We start from the raw sequence: 17,072 nt of genomic DNA on the forward strand, positions 1-17,072 counted from the left end.
ACTTTTATGAAGGGATGCTGTCCTAAAATGTATTTTTAGTCAGTTTTAAGTCATAGTTTATTTCTGATTTATAGGTATTCTAAATATAATGTTGTGGTTTGGGTTTTCTTTTTCCTGGGTAGGTGTAACAGACTGGCAGTGGGTTGTCCTGCCTATGTCTAGAAACAGCCCTGAATTTGGTGACAGGCTGTAAAGCTGCCCATATGTCCTTCAATCCGATTGAAACTTATGAAATACATAAAATAATCTACACTAATGGGAATAAATTAGGCACTACCTTGAAGTTGCTTAGAAAGTGTTTGGTCTGAAACTGAGTGAAACTGAGAAACAGACAAGACACACATGTGGTGAGGTATTTGGTAAAATGAGCAAGCCAGACGTTACTGTGGTAAATTTAGCAGAGGAAAGTCAGTCACATATGAAGGCGGCGGGTGATCAACAATTGCTTGCATTGAGCGGGCTTAGCCGTAAGACTCTCACATTTCACCTATATGTACATGCCTCAGTTTGCAGCACGTTGCAGAACAATGTGACAGGGGGATTTCATCCCACACGAGACTCCCCTCCCCAACCCTCTGGTCACACAGCATGCTTCTTCGCAGAGCAAATATTTTCCAGTTGTAAATGAGTAATACAGAAATCATGAACAAAGCGGTTTATGCAGCTATTGCCATTTCCCCTAGGAGAAGCAAGGCAAAAAAAATCTCATGGCACGATGACCCAAGGATTGTTCACTGCACAAATGTGTGTCATCATCATCTCATCATGGACCAAAGACAAGCATCTGATTCGTTGCTGTGGGCAACCCCTCAACATTTTATAACATTTTGCATCTACTTTTAATGATATATATCCAGAGAAGGATAAAGATGAAATGAACAAGGCAACATAGTAGCTTAGGCTCCCCTTTTTGGGAAGATGAGATGGGGCAGGGGTCAGGGAATGTGGCAGAAAGCCTCATTGACACTCACTAGGCCCCAGGCACTTGCTTAGTTTGCCTGGTGGATGATCCTGTTCTGTATAAATCTCACGGTGGTAAAAGAGCCTGGACTCTTATTACTGCTGCAAGTCAGAAAGGTCAGTAACGATCCAGATCAGCATTGGGCCAGCGCTGGATTTACCATAAAGCACTGTAGGCTTGTGCCTACAGGCGCCTGATGATGGAAAGGCGTCTCACTCCCTTCCTCGAGTGCCTCCCTCCCTCCTTCCCTATGCAGAGTCCCAAGTGGAGCATAAATGAAGGTTACTCACCCTGCTCTCTGCATTCCAATGATGAGATCTCCCTTCAGTCAGGGTCAGCTCTAGCTACTTAGTATTAGGAAGCTAGAGGTACACTCAGTATTGAGGGTCACCTGTAGCTACCTAGACTGAGCAGGGGAAGTAAGGGAGAAGTGACGGCTGGGCCAGCCAACACATTTGCGGTTCGGTTCAGCTGGGATTTGTAGGTTCACGGAGGGTGAAGTGTAGGGTGCCAGATCATCTGTACCTAAAGACTCCCGTGATGTAAATCTGGGCCTGCATTGGGCTATCCTTAAGGCATCTTGCACACTGCATGCAATTCCGATTTTTGAGTAAAATGCAGTACGGATCAGATAAAAAATTGGAATCGCATGTAGTGTGCAAAAGGCCTAAAGCTGATGATTCGCAATAATATGAATGCATAGATCACATAACTGAAAGCTAATGTTCTATTTATCAATGGCGCATACACATTTATCCAATTGTTTTTCACAAGAAGTTTGATGTCACCAGTTGAAATTCATTTGTGGGTACGGTTGCGGCTGAATTTTTGACTATTTCCTGCGGTGACCAGATGTATTTTTTCGTGCATGATCTTCCTGCACCGTGTTTGTTCTCTCGCAATGTACTGTGTGCGTTCTTTACAGCTGCACACATTCGTCAATGGATGATGAATGCTAGTAGCTGCCAGGAAAAAATGCATGTATATGGAAACAGCCTATTGATTTTAAATGAGCTGTCGATTCTAATGTGATATTTAATGTGTCCATTCATGTAGATGTAGGGGAAGATTAGCCTTAAACTATACCTAAACTCCAACTCAGAACACTTCTGTAAACAAAATCCACCATGGGTGAGCTAGTTGCACAAAAACAGATCCACACGTAGATTTATTTTGCACCTCTCATGCTGTTTTCAGAAGATCTCCAGACTTCTCTACATCAACGAGCTGTGAATGTCCACACTGCTGATCATTCACTCTTGGAGGAGCTGAGAGGCAGAAATAAACTCCACTAGATGAAGAAGTACCCAGTGGCTTTTAGAATCATGAGTTACGCAGACTTTACTCTGAAGAGCTCATGCTTACATTTACATGCTTACTCATTACATTTCAGCACTTATATTGACGCAAGGAAGCGGCTTGGAGCCGTGAAACGCTTTGTCTTTAGGTGCATGAACATAGTTACATAGTTACATAGTTATTTTGGTTGAAAAAAGACATACGTCCATCGAGTTCAACCAGTACAAAGTACAACTCCAGCCCGTCCCCCACATACCCCTGTTGATCCAGAGGAAGGCGAAAAAACCCCCACAAGGCATGGTCCAATTAGCCCCAAAAGGGAAAAATTCCTTCCTGACTCCAGATGGCAATCAGATAAAATCCCTGGATCAACATCATTAGGCATAACCTAGTAATTGTAGCCATGGATGTCTTTCAACGCAAGGAAAGCATCTAAGCCCCCTTTAAATGCAGGTATAGAGTTTGCCATAACGACTTCCTGTGGCAATGCATTCCACATCTTAATCACTCTTACTGTAAAGAACCCTTTCCTAAATAAATGGCTAAAACGTTTTTCCTCCATGCGCAGCTCATGTCCTCTAGTCCTTTGAGAAGGCCTAGGGACAAAAAGCTCATCCGCCAAGCTATTATATTGCCCTCTGATGTATTTATACATGTTAATTAGATCCCCTCTAAGGCGTCTTTTCTCTAGACTAAATAAACCCAGTTTATCTAACCTTTCTTGGTAAGTGAGACCTTCCATCCCACGTATCAATTTTGTAGCTCGTCTCTGCACCTGCTCTAAAACTGCAATATCTTTCCTGTAATGTGGTGCCCAGAACTGAATTCCATATTCCAGATGTGGCCTTACTAGAGAGTTAAACAGGGGCAATATTATGCTAGCATCTCGAGTTTTTATTTCCCTTTTAATGCATCCCAAAATTTTGTTCGCTTTAGCTGCAGCGGCTTGGCATTGAGTACGATTATTTAACTTGTTGTCGATGAGTACTCCTAAGTCCTTCTCCAAGTTTGATGTTCCCAACTGTATCCCATTTATTTTGTATGGTGCTAGACCATTGGTACGACCAAAATGCATGACTTTACATTTGTCAACATTGAATTTCATCTGCCATGTATGTGCCCATATAGCCATCCTATCCAGATCCTGTTGCAATATGACACTATCTTCCTGAGAGTTGATGATTCTGATAGTTGATATTTTTTTCCATTACACTTGGTTTGTTCTTCTCACCAATACTCCAGTATATAGTTATCATCAAGGGTGCCTCCACCAGTGTATTTTCCAGTTTTCCAGCAATAAGCTGTATAAGGACCTCACACTGCACAAATTACACACAGTCAGTCACAAGTGCTTTCACACCATACTTGAAGCAAAATTTCCACTGTCGCTGGACATTTGCTATAAACATGTATCAGTGCCACGCAAATGTTTTTGCCATTTAGTGTGTTAATTCAAAATGACCTTCTCATTTGGCTACGCAGCTGTAAACCTAAGTTGCGTCGTTTTTCTAGTCTGGTACTTTGTTGTGTTGCACTAGTTTTCATTATACACAGCCCAGGTACCTTCCTCTTCCTGAACACACAGGCGTACCTTGAAAAAACAGCACAGGCAAGTAGTGTGAATGGGGTTGTCATGACATGTATGACTGTCTCCCTCTGGACACGCACACAGAGCTGCAGATCAGTAACGAGCTGACATTTGCAGACTCCTGTAAGATGCAAGGTGGGGCCTCAATAAATCTGATTTGTTTTTTCCAGCACACTCCACAGATGTTCCTTCAGACTAAGATTTGAGGAATTTTGAGGACAAAGAAAGCATGATTCATAAGACTGGGCCACCTTCTTCCATGATCTGGAGTTGATGCACCCGTGCCCCACTGTATGGCACGGGTGGCAGTGGAAAGGGGTCAGGGAAGGGGGTCAGACCGGGCACTCTGACTGATCTGCAGCCCCATATACAGTACAGCAAGCTGCAATGCACTGTGACATCTGTCACCTTTCTCATGGCCAGCATCATTTTCAGCAATTTGTGCCGTGGCATGCTGGGAATATCCCACAAGAACCTGGTTTCTTAGAGATGCTCTGCCCCATTTATCTAGCCAGTCACTCAGAGCTCGAAGGAGCCCATACACATATCGATTTTCCTCTTCTATTCTGGGCATATAAGCAAATATGCTGAAAATTGTTTCCCCCAAAATATCTGATTGATCCATTTTGGCCCCTAATTAATTGGACCGGATGGAAAATTTAGGTTGGACGAGAGGCGGCACAGGAGGGGCGGTCAATTGGCTGCCTATAGTGTTGCACTGCATTGAACACTGTAACACTGTGGTTTGATCAATCTGCAAGAAAAGATCAACATGCTGTGTGTATAGGAATCATTTTCTCACTAGATGAATTCCGATCAGCGAGGAATCAATCGTTTGCCATATCGGTTGGCAATCTACAACTGTATGGCCAGCTTTGAACTCGCCCATTTTTCCAACACATCACCATTAAAGGTAACCTGTAACACCCCCCGTCCCCCCCCCCCCCTCACCTCCCACCAGGGGGATACTTACCTCGGGAGGCTTCCCCCATTGATTCATTCCAGCACTGGCTCCCCTGAAACCACATCCAACAGTGGTGCGCAGTAGCGCCTGCAATATTTACCTTCCCTGGCTTCAGCGCAGTAACAGCTTTCAAGCTATTTGGGCGATGGGGCCCCCTGTGCAATTGTAGATGGCTCACGCCTGCGCAGTAGAGCGTACCCGATCGGGCTATTTCCTGCTGAGCCCGATCGGGGTGTACCCGACTACTACTACTACTTCTACTGCGCAGGCGTGAACTATCTACAATTGTACAGGAGGGTCCCAGGGCTGGAACAGCGAGCAGCGGGACGGGAAGCTTCCCTCTACCTAGGTAAGTACCCATTTGGGGCACTTTTTGTTTTGCTACAGGTACACTTTAAATGATCTCGACTAATTGTACATACAGTATGCAGCTTTCTTTATAGGTGCAGAGCTGACTGCCAGCATTACCTGTATTATACTATACATGTCACAGCAGATGCAGCCACATACTCCAGCCACATCTCTAGCTGGGAGAAATAAGATGATTAACCCCTTGAAGCTGATGCTGAGCTCCTGAACTCATATTACACAGCTCCTAAGCATGAGCTCACTCTCACTAGCTAGGCTGTGTCAATCTACAGGGGGCTGGCTGGGGAGGGGAGTGGAGGGGGAGGGAAGCAGCTTTCTGGGAGTTCAAAAAGTGTGCAGAATCCAGTTTAGAGACTTGAGGCAAGGCTTCTATAGCACATACAAGGATCCCTCATCACCAGAGTACTGAGAGCAAGAAGAGTACTGCCTGACAGAAGCAAGCTGCCCAGGGCTGCAAGCACTGCTACTGATTTGTGAGTTGACACTGCTCTAAGATCAGACTCTGCCAGTGACATGATTAGGGTGGCTGATGCAGAAGTCTGTGTTATTTTATTGCAAGTTATACAGGAGAAGGGTACTGCTTCCTGCATCTTTTGTTCTCTTGACTTTGCTGCTGTTACTTAGTTTCTTTTGTTTGCAAACTAGTTTCTGATTCAATAAACTTTTCTCTTGAGTACAGAATTCATTTTCTGCACTTTGTAAATTAAAAAGCAATATGCAATAGGAAAGAAGCAACTTATTTTCAGAACTTGTTTTGCTACCTGAGGCCAGAATCGAGTATTTTATTGATAAGTTGCAAAAAATGTGGTGGGGAAAAAAAATCTCAGGAGAAAAGTTTAGTTAATCAGGACTGTTGTTATCCTGGGAAGTGATACTCTGTAATGGTGATGTACTTACTGCCTCTAAAGCACTTGTACATTAGGAAGTGATACTTTGCAATTGGTTTTCCCGCGTAGCAAAAATGCATACATTTGTGTGTGCGTTATAATGCAAATTTTTGCATGCATTTTTGGACTTCATGGTTCCTGCCTAGCAACAGCTATTCCCCTACTAATTTAATATGTACTTCCGCCTATTTAGTACCAGATTTTTTGAACCTTGAGAAGAATGCATTGCGACGCATAGACGTGGGTTCTTATGCGGCGCTATTGGAATAGATCGCAAATCGCAAGAGTTCATGTGTGTAGTGCAAAAAAATGCAGCGTTCTGTTGTTTTCTTCACATGCATGCGGAAAATCGCATTCTATGGAAACTAGCTCATTCACTTGCATTGCTGTGCGCGAAAACGCACGGATTTGCATGATGTGGAAATGCAGCCATTCTATAGAGCTTTTAAGAGATCTCACCCATGTGGGAGGGATCATCTGCAGTCACAAAGCCGCCATGTTAGAAAATAATACTTTGCAGATGAACAAAGCCTGGTGTTGTGGAACATCATGTACTGATAGTCTGCAATAACAAAGTCTGTGTCTGTCACATTATACACGGTCTGCTTCTGCAGAACTAAGATCAGGAGAGATGCTCTGCAGATGTTATACAACCTGTATGGAGCCCTGCAGAGGAGACAGTTACCTCAGGACACAGGCAGTGTATCTGCAGAACTAAGATGAGGAGAGATGCTCTGCAGATGTTATACAACCTGTATGGAGCCCTGCAGAGGAGACAGTGTATCAGCAGCTGACAGGCAGTGTATCAGCAGCTGGTGTAATGTACATGTTGCAGTTTGTTGTGAGGGATGCCCTCTGGAATGACTGTCATCTGCTGTCAGCTGAGCTCAGGAAGTGTGAGGTGTTAGCACATTGCAGTGCAGTGGCTGATTATGTTGCAGTGAGGCTGAGGTGATCCCTGACCCGCTGCATTCCTCACATTACAATGACATGCTTTTGTGACTATCTGCTTGTATGACATCACAGCCCAGAAAGAACTATGCTTTTGTTTCTCATTCAATGCTCTGAGTAGTCCAGTGTGGCGGACGCTTTGTTGCTATTATGTAGCCTCCAGTGAGAAATGCTGCATGCAGTAGTAAATGTCAACCTAGAGATTATCTGTGAAGCTGGCCCTACATCATACAATCTCGATTCTCAATCTGTTGCCCCGTAGACTACATATACAAGGTAAAATTGCACAATTAAGATTTTATTGTGTATAGCCGCCTGTACATTTTATGTGGCGAGTGATCTACATTGTGAGCAATGGTGTGCATGTAATATCTAGTGTACTGTTTAGTATTGCTTTGCACATACAGAGGCCATATTAGGATATCAGACATGTAATATGCTATACTAGGATTTGTGCTCACCGCATAAGTAAAGCAAAGCCTATGTGTAGTTTTTACTGACTGTGGCTAATAGTGTTTTTGACTGCTAAGAGATGCTGGGCAGATATTATGTGGCCAATACTAACTGATATTCTACATCTGTTATGTATTACGTAATGACACTGAGCGATGTTCTAATCTAAACATATATAATATGGGAGAGAGATGCTGACTGGTAGTACAATCTTTACTCCTATTTTTAAAGTTTTTATATGTGGGCTCTGGGCTGTTTTTAGGCATAAGCAGACTAGACAGGGGGCACCACAGAGCTAGCTAGTCTTAGCACACTGTACTTTATGGAATTCTTATAGCCAACTTCTATTTTCATTAAGGAGGGGATCAATGGCAATTTTAAAACTAAAATGGGCACTGCTGTGTCAATTGTTGCAACTCTGATTGGATTTTATGAACAATATTCTAACCTGTAAAGACTCAGGCTGTACATAAACAGTATAATGTGTATAAAGTGGATACACATCCTTCAAAAGTGTTATTAGAAGGGTTTGTTACGGTAGATGGGTTCAGTGAGTTTGGACCAGTGAGATGTATATGGTCTGGTAATAATTTGTGTATCCTTTATAAACTTAATTTTAGAAACAACATTACTCCAATGTAAACTATCAATTTGTTATTGGTGCCCACAAAACTGATGCACTGGATATACTCGACTATAAGACTCACTAAATAAAAGTATAGGGGTCGACTTATACACAAGTCATGGGCAAGGCTGAGCACATTGAGCAATGTGTGTACTAATAGTGACATTCCCATTTGCAGCAATTTACCCAGGTGGTAAGTGACACTTTCTTGATAAAGGAGATGTCAAGAAAACACAGGCCTGAAAATCCCGGCCACAACAATTTACAAGGGGCAGGGGGGAAAATACTGGGTTGCAGAAAGGGGAGTAAATAATCACTGCACTTGGGGGCCTGACAGAGTTATCCACTGCACTTAAAGGACAGGAGGGATTAATGGCTGCAATACTTTATGCAGTCCAGTCATTAACATCTGCTGGTCCCTATTACCAAATCCCAAGTGCAGCTGTTAATTCATCCTGGACCCCAAATGTAGTAATTAACTTTGCTGGGTAGACTTATACTTGAGTCATTAAACAATTCCAGCTTAGAAGGGTTTAATATTGGAGTTGACTTATATGCGAGGTCGACTTATATTTGAGGATATACGGTAGGTTATGGTCTTCCTGTTCCCTGGATTGGGGTATGGAGACAAAATGTGTCTTTCCTGGCACACCAAAATAAAAAACATTGCATGTGCTGCAATTATTTGCATCTCACTGACCATTCCTACCACAGGGAATTCTGTTTGATTTCAGATTGAGATTCTCACCACCACTATTGCAGTTCTTGGTTTTCTGTGTAGGGCTAGTCACCCTCATTGTATGCATTATATGTTAAACGCTATTTGCTCTTTCACTTGACAGTCCAGAAGGCTTTAAGACCACCTCCTTAGTCCTACCAGAAAATGAAGATATGTGGCAATTAGAGGGATGACTATATATTTTGGACCACATAGCACTGTCTTAACTGGACCCCAGCCATAGGCATATTAGCCGGTCACACCCTCTCTTGTTCTCTCACAATTTGAGTGGTCACAGCAATGTGCAATGCATAGAATGCAGAGAGATGTCATGTTTCATCCCGCCCCTAAAGTCTCAACACACCCTGGATTCGCAGCTGAGGCCGTTTTGACTGAGAATCTAGCGTACAGCGATCCTCAGTCCCCTTCAATTCCTTGGTGAGCCATCTGCCTGTCAGATTATCTTGGCTTAGCACGGGACAAGGGCATTGGGAGGTACAGCTAATACTCTAGTCCCAGGCCTAAGGGGAGAGAGGCCCAGAACTGTATCTTGTATGGGGGACCCAACGTGTACCTTGTAGAGCTGATATGCCCATATATGCATTTTTGATGCTTCTCTGATCAGATTAGACCATGCAGGAGCTCAGAAGCTCATGGGCCACCCAAGGCTGGGAAGCTGTAACCCCTCATATCCTATCTGTCCTTGTCAAGAGCTGGTATGATGGATGTACTGGGATTACAATAATGTCTCCATTCTTTCCTCATTATTCATTTTGGGCTTGTTTTTCCAAACTCGAGTGATGATGAAAGACTAGAGGCACAAAGCATGGCCACTGGCCGTTTAACTGGACCCCATGAATTTTCCCTCCATGCCGGGGACACAGTGATCTGTTCTGCATCCTTCACATTCACAGATTATGGTCACTTCCTGTCAGTGATGGATATTCCATTCAGAGTCTGGGGTGGGGTGGTCAGCATCTGACTCCCAGGAGCAGCAGCCGCTTCACGTCTGTGAGGAATTCTCTGAGCTTTTAGAGCAGTTCAGGAACTTCTGAGGGCTGGAGACCATCCAAATCTCCTCACATCCAGCTAAACATGTCTGCTCTCTCGTGCTTGTACAACAATTTATATTAAACTAGCCTGAATGGTCTTTACTGCCTCAGAAGTCAATTGTTTTTTAATTCTTAGCCAGTATTCAGAGAGCCTTTCTTCGCCAGAGTGCGTGTCTTTCATCCTTCCTCAAAGCAAAACACCAAGATGCGTTAAGCAAAACTACCCACAGTTATATCAGTTATAGTAATTGTTGAATACTGTTTTTCCTTGCTTATGATATGTTTGTAGATATTGCTGAGAACAACATTTTTTTTTCTCTTGTTATTTATTATTTATGTAGAGCCGACACCTTCCGCAGTGCTGTATAGAGTATATTGTCTGAAGCCTCTTTTAAAATCAGTTTCTACCTCTTATTTATGTTAAGGATCATTGGCAGACCTAAAACGCAGCTATCCCGTGGCCGAACGAGGATTTTATCACCCTCAAATCCCCAGGGCAAACCAGGGGAGCATTTCCTGGTAGAGGCAGAGCTTTCTGCAGTAGCTCTGCCTCTCCTCGCATCAATCCCCGCTGGTTGCCGTCTCTCCCCGCCCCTCTCAGTCTTCTTTCACTGAGAGGGGCGGGAGAGAAGCGGAAATCCACTGTGGATTGACGCGAATGGAGGCAGAGCAACAGCGCTAAGCTCTGCCTCCCTGGGCAGCAAAATCCACGACCAAGAAAGTCATGGATTTTTGCCCTAGGATTTGAGGGTGATAAAACCCTCGTTCGGCCGCGGGATAGCGGCGTTTTAGGTCTGCCAATGATCCTTGTCATAAATAAGAGGTAAAAACTGGTTTTAAAGATGCTTCAGAGTCTCTTTAAAGTGTAACTGTGTGGCATAAAATAAAAAATCAATTCTTTATTTTTTATCTGGTGAACAAGTAATAAGGATGCTAACCAGGTAATCCAAAAGTTTAAATCACTATTACTTTTCTTGTTGATAAATGATCATTCCCCATCTTATTCGGTACACACAAAATTTGGTACACAAAAAGGAAGTTGCAGAGCATGCTGGGTTGTCCTTTTTTGCTTCTCTACTTTCCTCCTATTTTCCCCTTCCACACCTCTGTTCGGGCTCTTTTCCACTATGAAACGCGATCACGATTGCGATCGCGATTGAAATCGCGATCGCGATCGCGTTTCAATTTCCACTATGCGATTGCGATTGAGCTACTATACTCATTATAGTACAGATCAATCGCATACAAAACGCGGCAGGACGACGATTGCGCTTTGACCAAAATCGCATCGCAATCGGATCCCACTAATGGAAATTGCTGCTGCAGTTTCCATTAGTTTAATGTACCTTGCGATTTGCGATCAGAAGCAAATCGCAAATCGCAGGGTAGTGGAAAAAGGCCCTTCCTCTCTGATTGGCCAATATTTCTTATGCTGAGACCATGCACTTTCTATAGAGGAGGGAGGGCAATGCATACACAATCAGGCAGAGGAAAGTAATAGGGAGAAAATTATATCATGATTGGCTTCAAAATAGCCACACTTAAAATGGGAAATGCTAAGAAGGATTTTCTCTTTTTTTACTGTAGAAAAATCACTAAAATCAAAACATGGACAGTGCAATACATTTGTTATGTAAGTAGAGCAAGTATTTATCTACTTATATATGTGCTTGTTTGTTTTCTGAGATAGTACGGCTAACAGCTCCTCTTTAACTGTCCCTCAAAGGGGCTCACAATCTAACCTTACAGTAGTCATATGTCTATGTATGTATCGTGTAGTGTATGTATCATAGTCCAAGGCCAATTTGAAGAAGGGGCAGAGCCAATTAACTTTTCTGTATGTTTCTTCTATTGAGAATACTGTGCAATCCTGAGATGAGAAAAGTGGATCGTATCACTTGTGATGAAACCTAGAACCCCTGGAGGAACACTAGAGGCTGCAACACTAGAGGCTGCCCCCCTGCACTCACATACCGCTAGGACACAGGTGTCGAACACCAGTCCTCGAGGTCCACATCCATGCTAGTGTTTAGGATGGACTGAGAATGTGTTCTACTTGATTGGTGTCTGAACCAGCAATGTGACGTCTGGCTCAAATGCTTTGCAGAAAAGCATTTTGCCAACCTTCAGTGGCATTTCCCGCTGTCCAGTCGTTATGCTGCCTTTTGATCCCCGCAGGGGGACGCGGAAGGGCCGTGCTTAAGTGGTCCTGCAAGCTACATATAGCTTCCAAGACTAAACGAGACGATGGGAAATGACAGGATCAAGCACAGCATTTGCACGAATAATACTAAATTAATGATGGTGAATGGGCAAAACTTGAGCGCCGAAAGCCACAACCATTGTTTAACGCCGGTTCAGCGCCCGTCTGCCATTGAAATACATTAAATGTGAAACAAGCAGGATTTTAAACAAAGAGAAAATGCACATAGATTCTAATAAAAGTGAATGACCCCGTACTGCGTTCTCCAGTCCTGGTGAATATTAGTAAATGGGGCGCCAAAGGTGTGTGCAGATATCGCCTGGCGTCTGCTTTTAAGTGTCTAGGTCAGGTTTAATCTATCCACCCTCAGTAACAGGGCTGCTTACCCACATAATGGCGGTCTCTGCTCTGTGAGGTGCCTCACTAATGCTCTCAGATAAATGAAAGAGTGCACTGAATTCCACTGGTCACCCTCTGAACTCGCAGCTGTAAATAACAGGCGCAGAGATTTTTATCTTCGATTACATTTAATACTGTCAACTAGAGGAAGTAACGTTGGAAGCGTAGCCTTTGGCCATTAATGAGATTCCAGCTGTCGTTCCTCTAATGCAGGCTGGGCCACGTGTATAGCGAGTCCGCAGCACACACCTTTCCTCATGAATGAGCTCCTCTGTAACCAGCAATTACTGTAGCTATTAGTGCAGTGTGTCTCAGAGCAGGTGCCCACCCCTAGGTGATGCCTAGAAACCAATGGCAACGGACATGCTTAGCCAGCCGGGTCATACATGCTATGTGGCCGCTTAGATAGTAGTGAACGCCATTGGCTTCAATGGTTAATGCAGTTTTACTTTAAACACCCGTTTGCCACTTTGTGGAGGATCGCTGCTTTTAAAACTAGCGACCCACAACTGCAGTGTAATTCAAAGGGTGGTCAGGCATAAGGTGCTCATTAACGGTACAATCTCCTGAATGATCAACCGTCTGATCGATTGAATCAGGTAGCGTTGATGGTTCTGTTCAATTGCGAATGATCGATGTATTGGTCATTCCTTCGATTTGTTTTTTGGATCAATCCCACCAGTTGCATCGGAATGCATGGCATTTTTTTCTCCCTAATTATAGGCCCAAATGATAATTTCTGGCTGATCCAATCGATGGTACAGGAGATTGTACCATTGATCAGGTGCATGCCAGTAATGGCATGCAATATTGTGATGACCAATAATTGTGATGGAGCCCCCAAATGTTCATGTGCCTCCCTGGTGCCCGTGCATTGTAAATCTCACCTGCTCCAGCTGCACTGACTGTAAATCTCACCTGCTCCAGCTGCACTGCACTGACACGGCCAAGCTGTGGAGGCGGCGTTACGAGGTCGGCTCCCAAGAGATTTCATGCTGAAATCGATTGTGAATCGGTCTGCGGTGTATGGGCAGCCAACAGATCTCTCTCCGATCAGATTTGATCAGACAGAGATCTATCTCTTGATCAATCTGCCCATATATTGCCTAATGCATGGGCACCTTTAGTCATCGTTGGGTCTCTTATCGGTAGCTACGTACGTAACAAAAGGACACCTGAAATTTGGGCACCCAAGAAAGCAGATTATAGAATATCGGCAAATGTACTGAAATTCTACTATTAAAGTGCAAAGAAAGATTGTAAAATATTGTCATTAAATACCAATATTTTACTATTGCTAATCTTAACTCTACTTTTACACAGAACCCTCCCTCCTGGCGCCTAACCCTAACCCCCTCCCCCTGCATAGACACCTTTCCTGATGCCTAACCACCCCGCATACCCCCCCCCCCCCCCAGCACAAACACCCTTCCTGACGTCTGACCTTAACCACCCCATCCCACACCTAACAGTAAACCAACCTCCACCCCTACCCCAATAGCCAATCACAAGAAAAGAAGCAAGCAATGTAATTTTTCATGTACCGCCTTAGGCACCCATTGGGCTTGATTCACAAAACGGTGCTAACTGTTAGCATGGGCGTGCTAAACACTTAGTGCGTGAAGTGCCACTTGCGGTCCTTTGCGTGCGCAAAGCCCCGTGTTCAAACAATCGTGGACATTTGCGCACGATAACGTAGACTTTTGCGTGCGGTCGGGTGGGGCTTTGCACGCGCAAAAGACCACGAGCGGCACTTCACATGCTAACTGTTTAGCACGCCCGTGCAAACAGTTAGCACCGTTTTGTGAATCAAGCCCATTGAAATAGCAGCGTTGAGGGTAATTTGCCCGCTATTTATCAGGCCCAAATTTCCCCTCAATACCGCTCTTTCAATGGACGCCTATCAGTGGCCAAACTTCTCCCGCTAGCGGGCGCCCACATTTCCTACTACCAGCGACGTAACTAGAAATCACCGGGCCCCTCTGCAAAACTTTAAAGGGGTTCCCTCCCGACAAACAAATCTACAAATCTTTGTCTGCAAAACTATGTATGATTCCTTATTAGTGGTTGAGCAGATGCAGTCATTAGAACAAATGTGCAGAGAGCAGAAAGTTTTCTTCTCTCCTTGCCCTTAGTTGTCAGTCTTTTAGGACGGGGCCCCCTGTGGCTTCTTGGCCCCCCTGCGGCTGCATCCTTTGCAGGGTCTATTGTTCACCCCTGCCTGCTACCTCACAGGCCTCCTCCCTCCTCCCACACAAATCATCACTAATGCAAGGGGCAAGGGGCATGATTACTGTTCAGCAACTGTGGCAAGCCTTCACGCGTTATTAGCAAGCTGCAGTTCCTGGCTTCAGAATACAGCCGCTGCCATGTAGGACTCGGTGTTTATGTTTGTGGAATCACTTGTCAGGGTAAAAGCATGGGGTGAAGTTTTTTGTTTGTAATTTCACTTATCCTTTAAGGCGTCCGTCTCTCCTGTGACTTGGTTGGTATTTGCCTGTGTAAACTGTGTGCTTTTTGGTTGGGTTCCAGGCAGAGCACACGCACAGAGGATGCATGGCGGATCAGTGACTCATCTGCGCTCACGCACACTGCTCCTCTGTTCCCTGATGGAGGAGATAGGAGAAAAACTACCAAAATATTTTACATTTAATTAACGTCAAACAATGTGCAGACTTGTCTTCCAAGAATTCTTAATATAACGCACAGCTCCAATTTCTCTATAGAATTATGAACTGAATATAGCTGCAGGGGGCACTTGTCCCTAAACGGAGGACTGCTTTGAGCAGCACACTGCAAGCAAGAAGAGATATTAGCTTCATTAATCACTCACAGCATTAGAATGCAGAAGTTACAAGTTTAGAAACTGTACAGCTCTTACTATGGATAGGTTTGCTGTGTTTGGCCAGGGCTGGGTTTCTGGAAAGGCTATAAGGGCCTGGGCCTAGGGCGACTGCTGCTCAAGGAAGTGGCTTTACATGGAAGAGGAGGCTGTAGATCAAGAGTAACACATGGAGGAGAGGACCTGCACATGAAAGGAAGAGGCTGCACATGGAAGGAAGCCACAAAAATGTTATAAAATAGTATAAATGCGGCTTTAACTATGTCATAGGAAAAAGGATTGCAGAGGTAGCAACTGCAACAGGACTTACACTCCAGGGATCCCACCTACAGTCCTGAATCCTCAATTGCATCACCTCTTCATTGGTGTTGTAGCAATCATTAACTGTTCCGAGACTGCCCTTAGGCATCTCTCATTGCTTCTGAAACAGGTCCGGGGGGAGGATGGACAATGTTAGGGTCCTCATTGTATATTTACATTGGGGCCCATGGCTCTGTAGCTATGCAACTGATTGGCTTTCCTATGCCTTTGTATTCCTGCAGGATCCCACTCATACCTGGCAATTGTTAGCAGAGTTCATCTGAACTATACAGAATGGGGCACCATCCATAATTCAAAAGGAGGACATCACATGACATGCAATGCTAACAGTAAATATTAGGGAGTGGAAGGAAACATAAAAACCCAGTAAAGTCCTGTTCAAACTGGCAATAGAAATGTTCCGTTTAGGGGAATTAAACTGTGCCAAAGATATGCGAATAGATCCTGTGCAAATCTATGGGATCCATTCCCTTCAGTTCTTTTGGATATCCGTTCCTTTCAGTCTCTTTGGATATCTGTTTCCTTCAGTCCCTTTGGATAAACGTAACACAACTTTGCATGACTGTTCGGGAACAGCCGGACGGCCGGTTGAAGCACAATGCATACACTGAGTCCTGCATGGGGACCATTGAGCACTTACCAGCAGTCCAGACAATTGTTTACAATTAATTTTTAACTGATCTTCAGAAGAATTCACTTCAAATCAAAAAGACAATCTCATTTTAACAAGATCATTTGTTGGCCTGGATTTGAATATTATTGGCTAGTGTATACAAAGCCTAAGGGCTGGCTGACATGTATTCTCTGTCCTGCACTGGACATTGGACAGGCAATGAACAAGTACTTCCTCTTCAGTAAGCCAGCACCTATTCAGTAGGAGACCTTGGTCAAGTCTCCCTAACACTGCTTCTGTCTATAGAGTGTGTCCTAGTGGCTGCAGCTCTGACACTATGAGTCTGCCAGGAGAAAAGCGCAATATGAATGCTATTTGTCTTTTCTCGTACAACAGATGTATAGTTTTGCATAGACTCATTCACATATGTCCGTAGCGAATGTGTCCATCTCGCGACAGTAAAGCCCTGAAATTTTTCCAGACAGCAGATGTGTGGTCATTGATTTGATGGCATATATCGGCTCCCAGGCAGCAACGGATAGGAGTCCATTGTGTTCCACTGTCATGTACAGTATGTGTACAGTATGTGATTGGAACGTACAGATGTGAACCGGTCCTTAGTAATACATAAGCTAAGCTGAAGCTGATGTTCCCTCTCCGTAACACAGTGCTTATTAACTAAGGCTGATGTGATTTGTAGCACTTTGCAGGTGAAAATCATTACTGCAATGTACATATTTATGTGATGGACCGGCTCACAGCTCAGTTACATAACATTGGGTTATGAGACTAGTTTTCCATTGTCTCTGACGGGCATTTGTATGCCT

At 44.1% G+C, this 17,072-nt stretch overlaps 1 protein-coding gene across 1 annotated transcript in view; it reads left to right on the top strand.

Moving 5' to 3' along the window:
- The first annotated feature begins 5,536 nt into the window (after positions 1-5,536).
- LOXL2 (lysyl oxidase like 2) overlaps positions 5,537-17,072 on the top strand; it is an 83,540-nt gene continuing 72,004 nt past the window's right edge. The window contains exon 1 of the mRNA XM_068274734.1: positions 5,537-5,654. The gene's annotated coding sequence lies outside the window, so the exon portion shown is untranslated. The remainder of the gene's footprint in view (positions 5,655-17,072) is intronic.

The sequence above is a fragment of the Hyperolius riggenbachi genome, chromosome 3 (genome assembly GCF_040937935.1).
Source record: "Hyperolius riggenbachi isolate aHypRig1 chromosome 3, aHypRig1.pri, whole genome shotgun sequence".
Classification (NCBI taxonomy): domain Eukaryota; kingdom Metazoa; phylum Chordata; class Amphibia; order Anura; family Hyperoliidae; genus Hyperolius; species Hyperolius riggenbachi.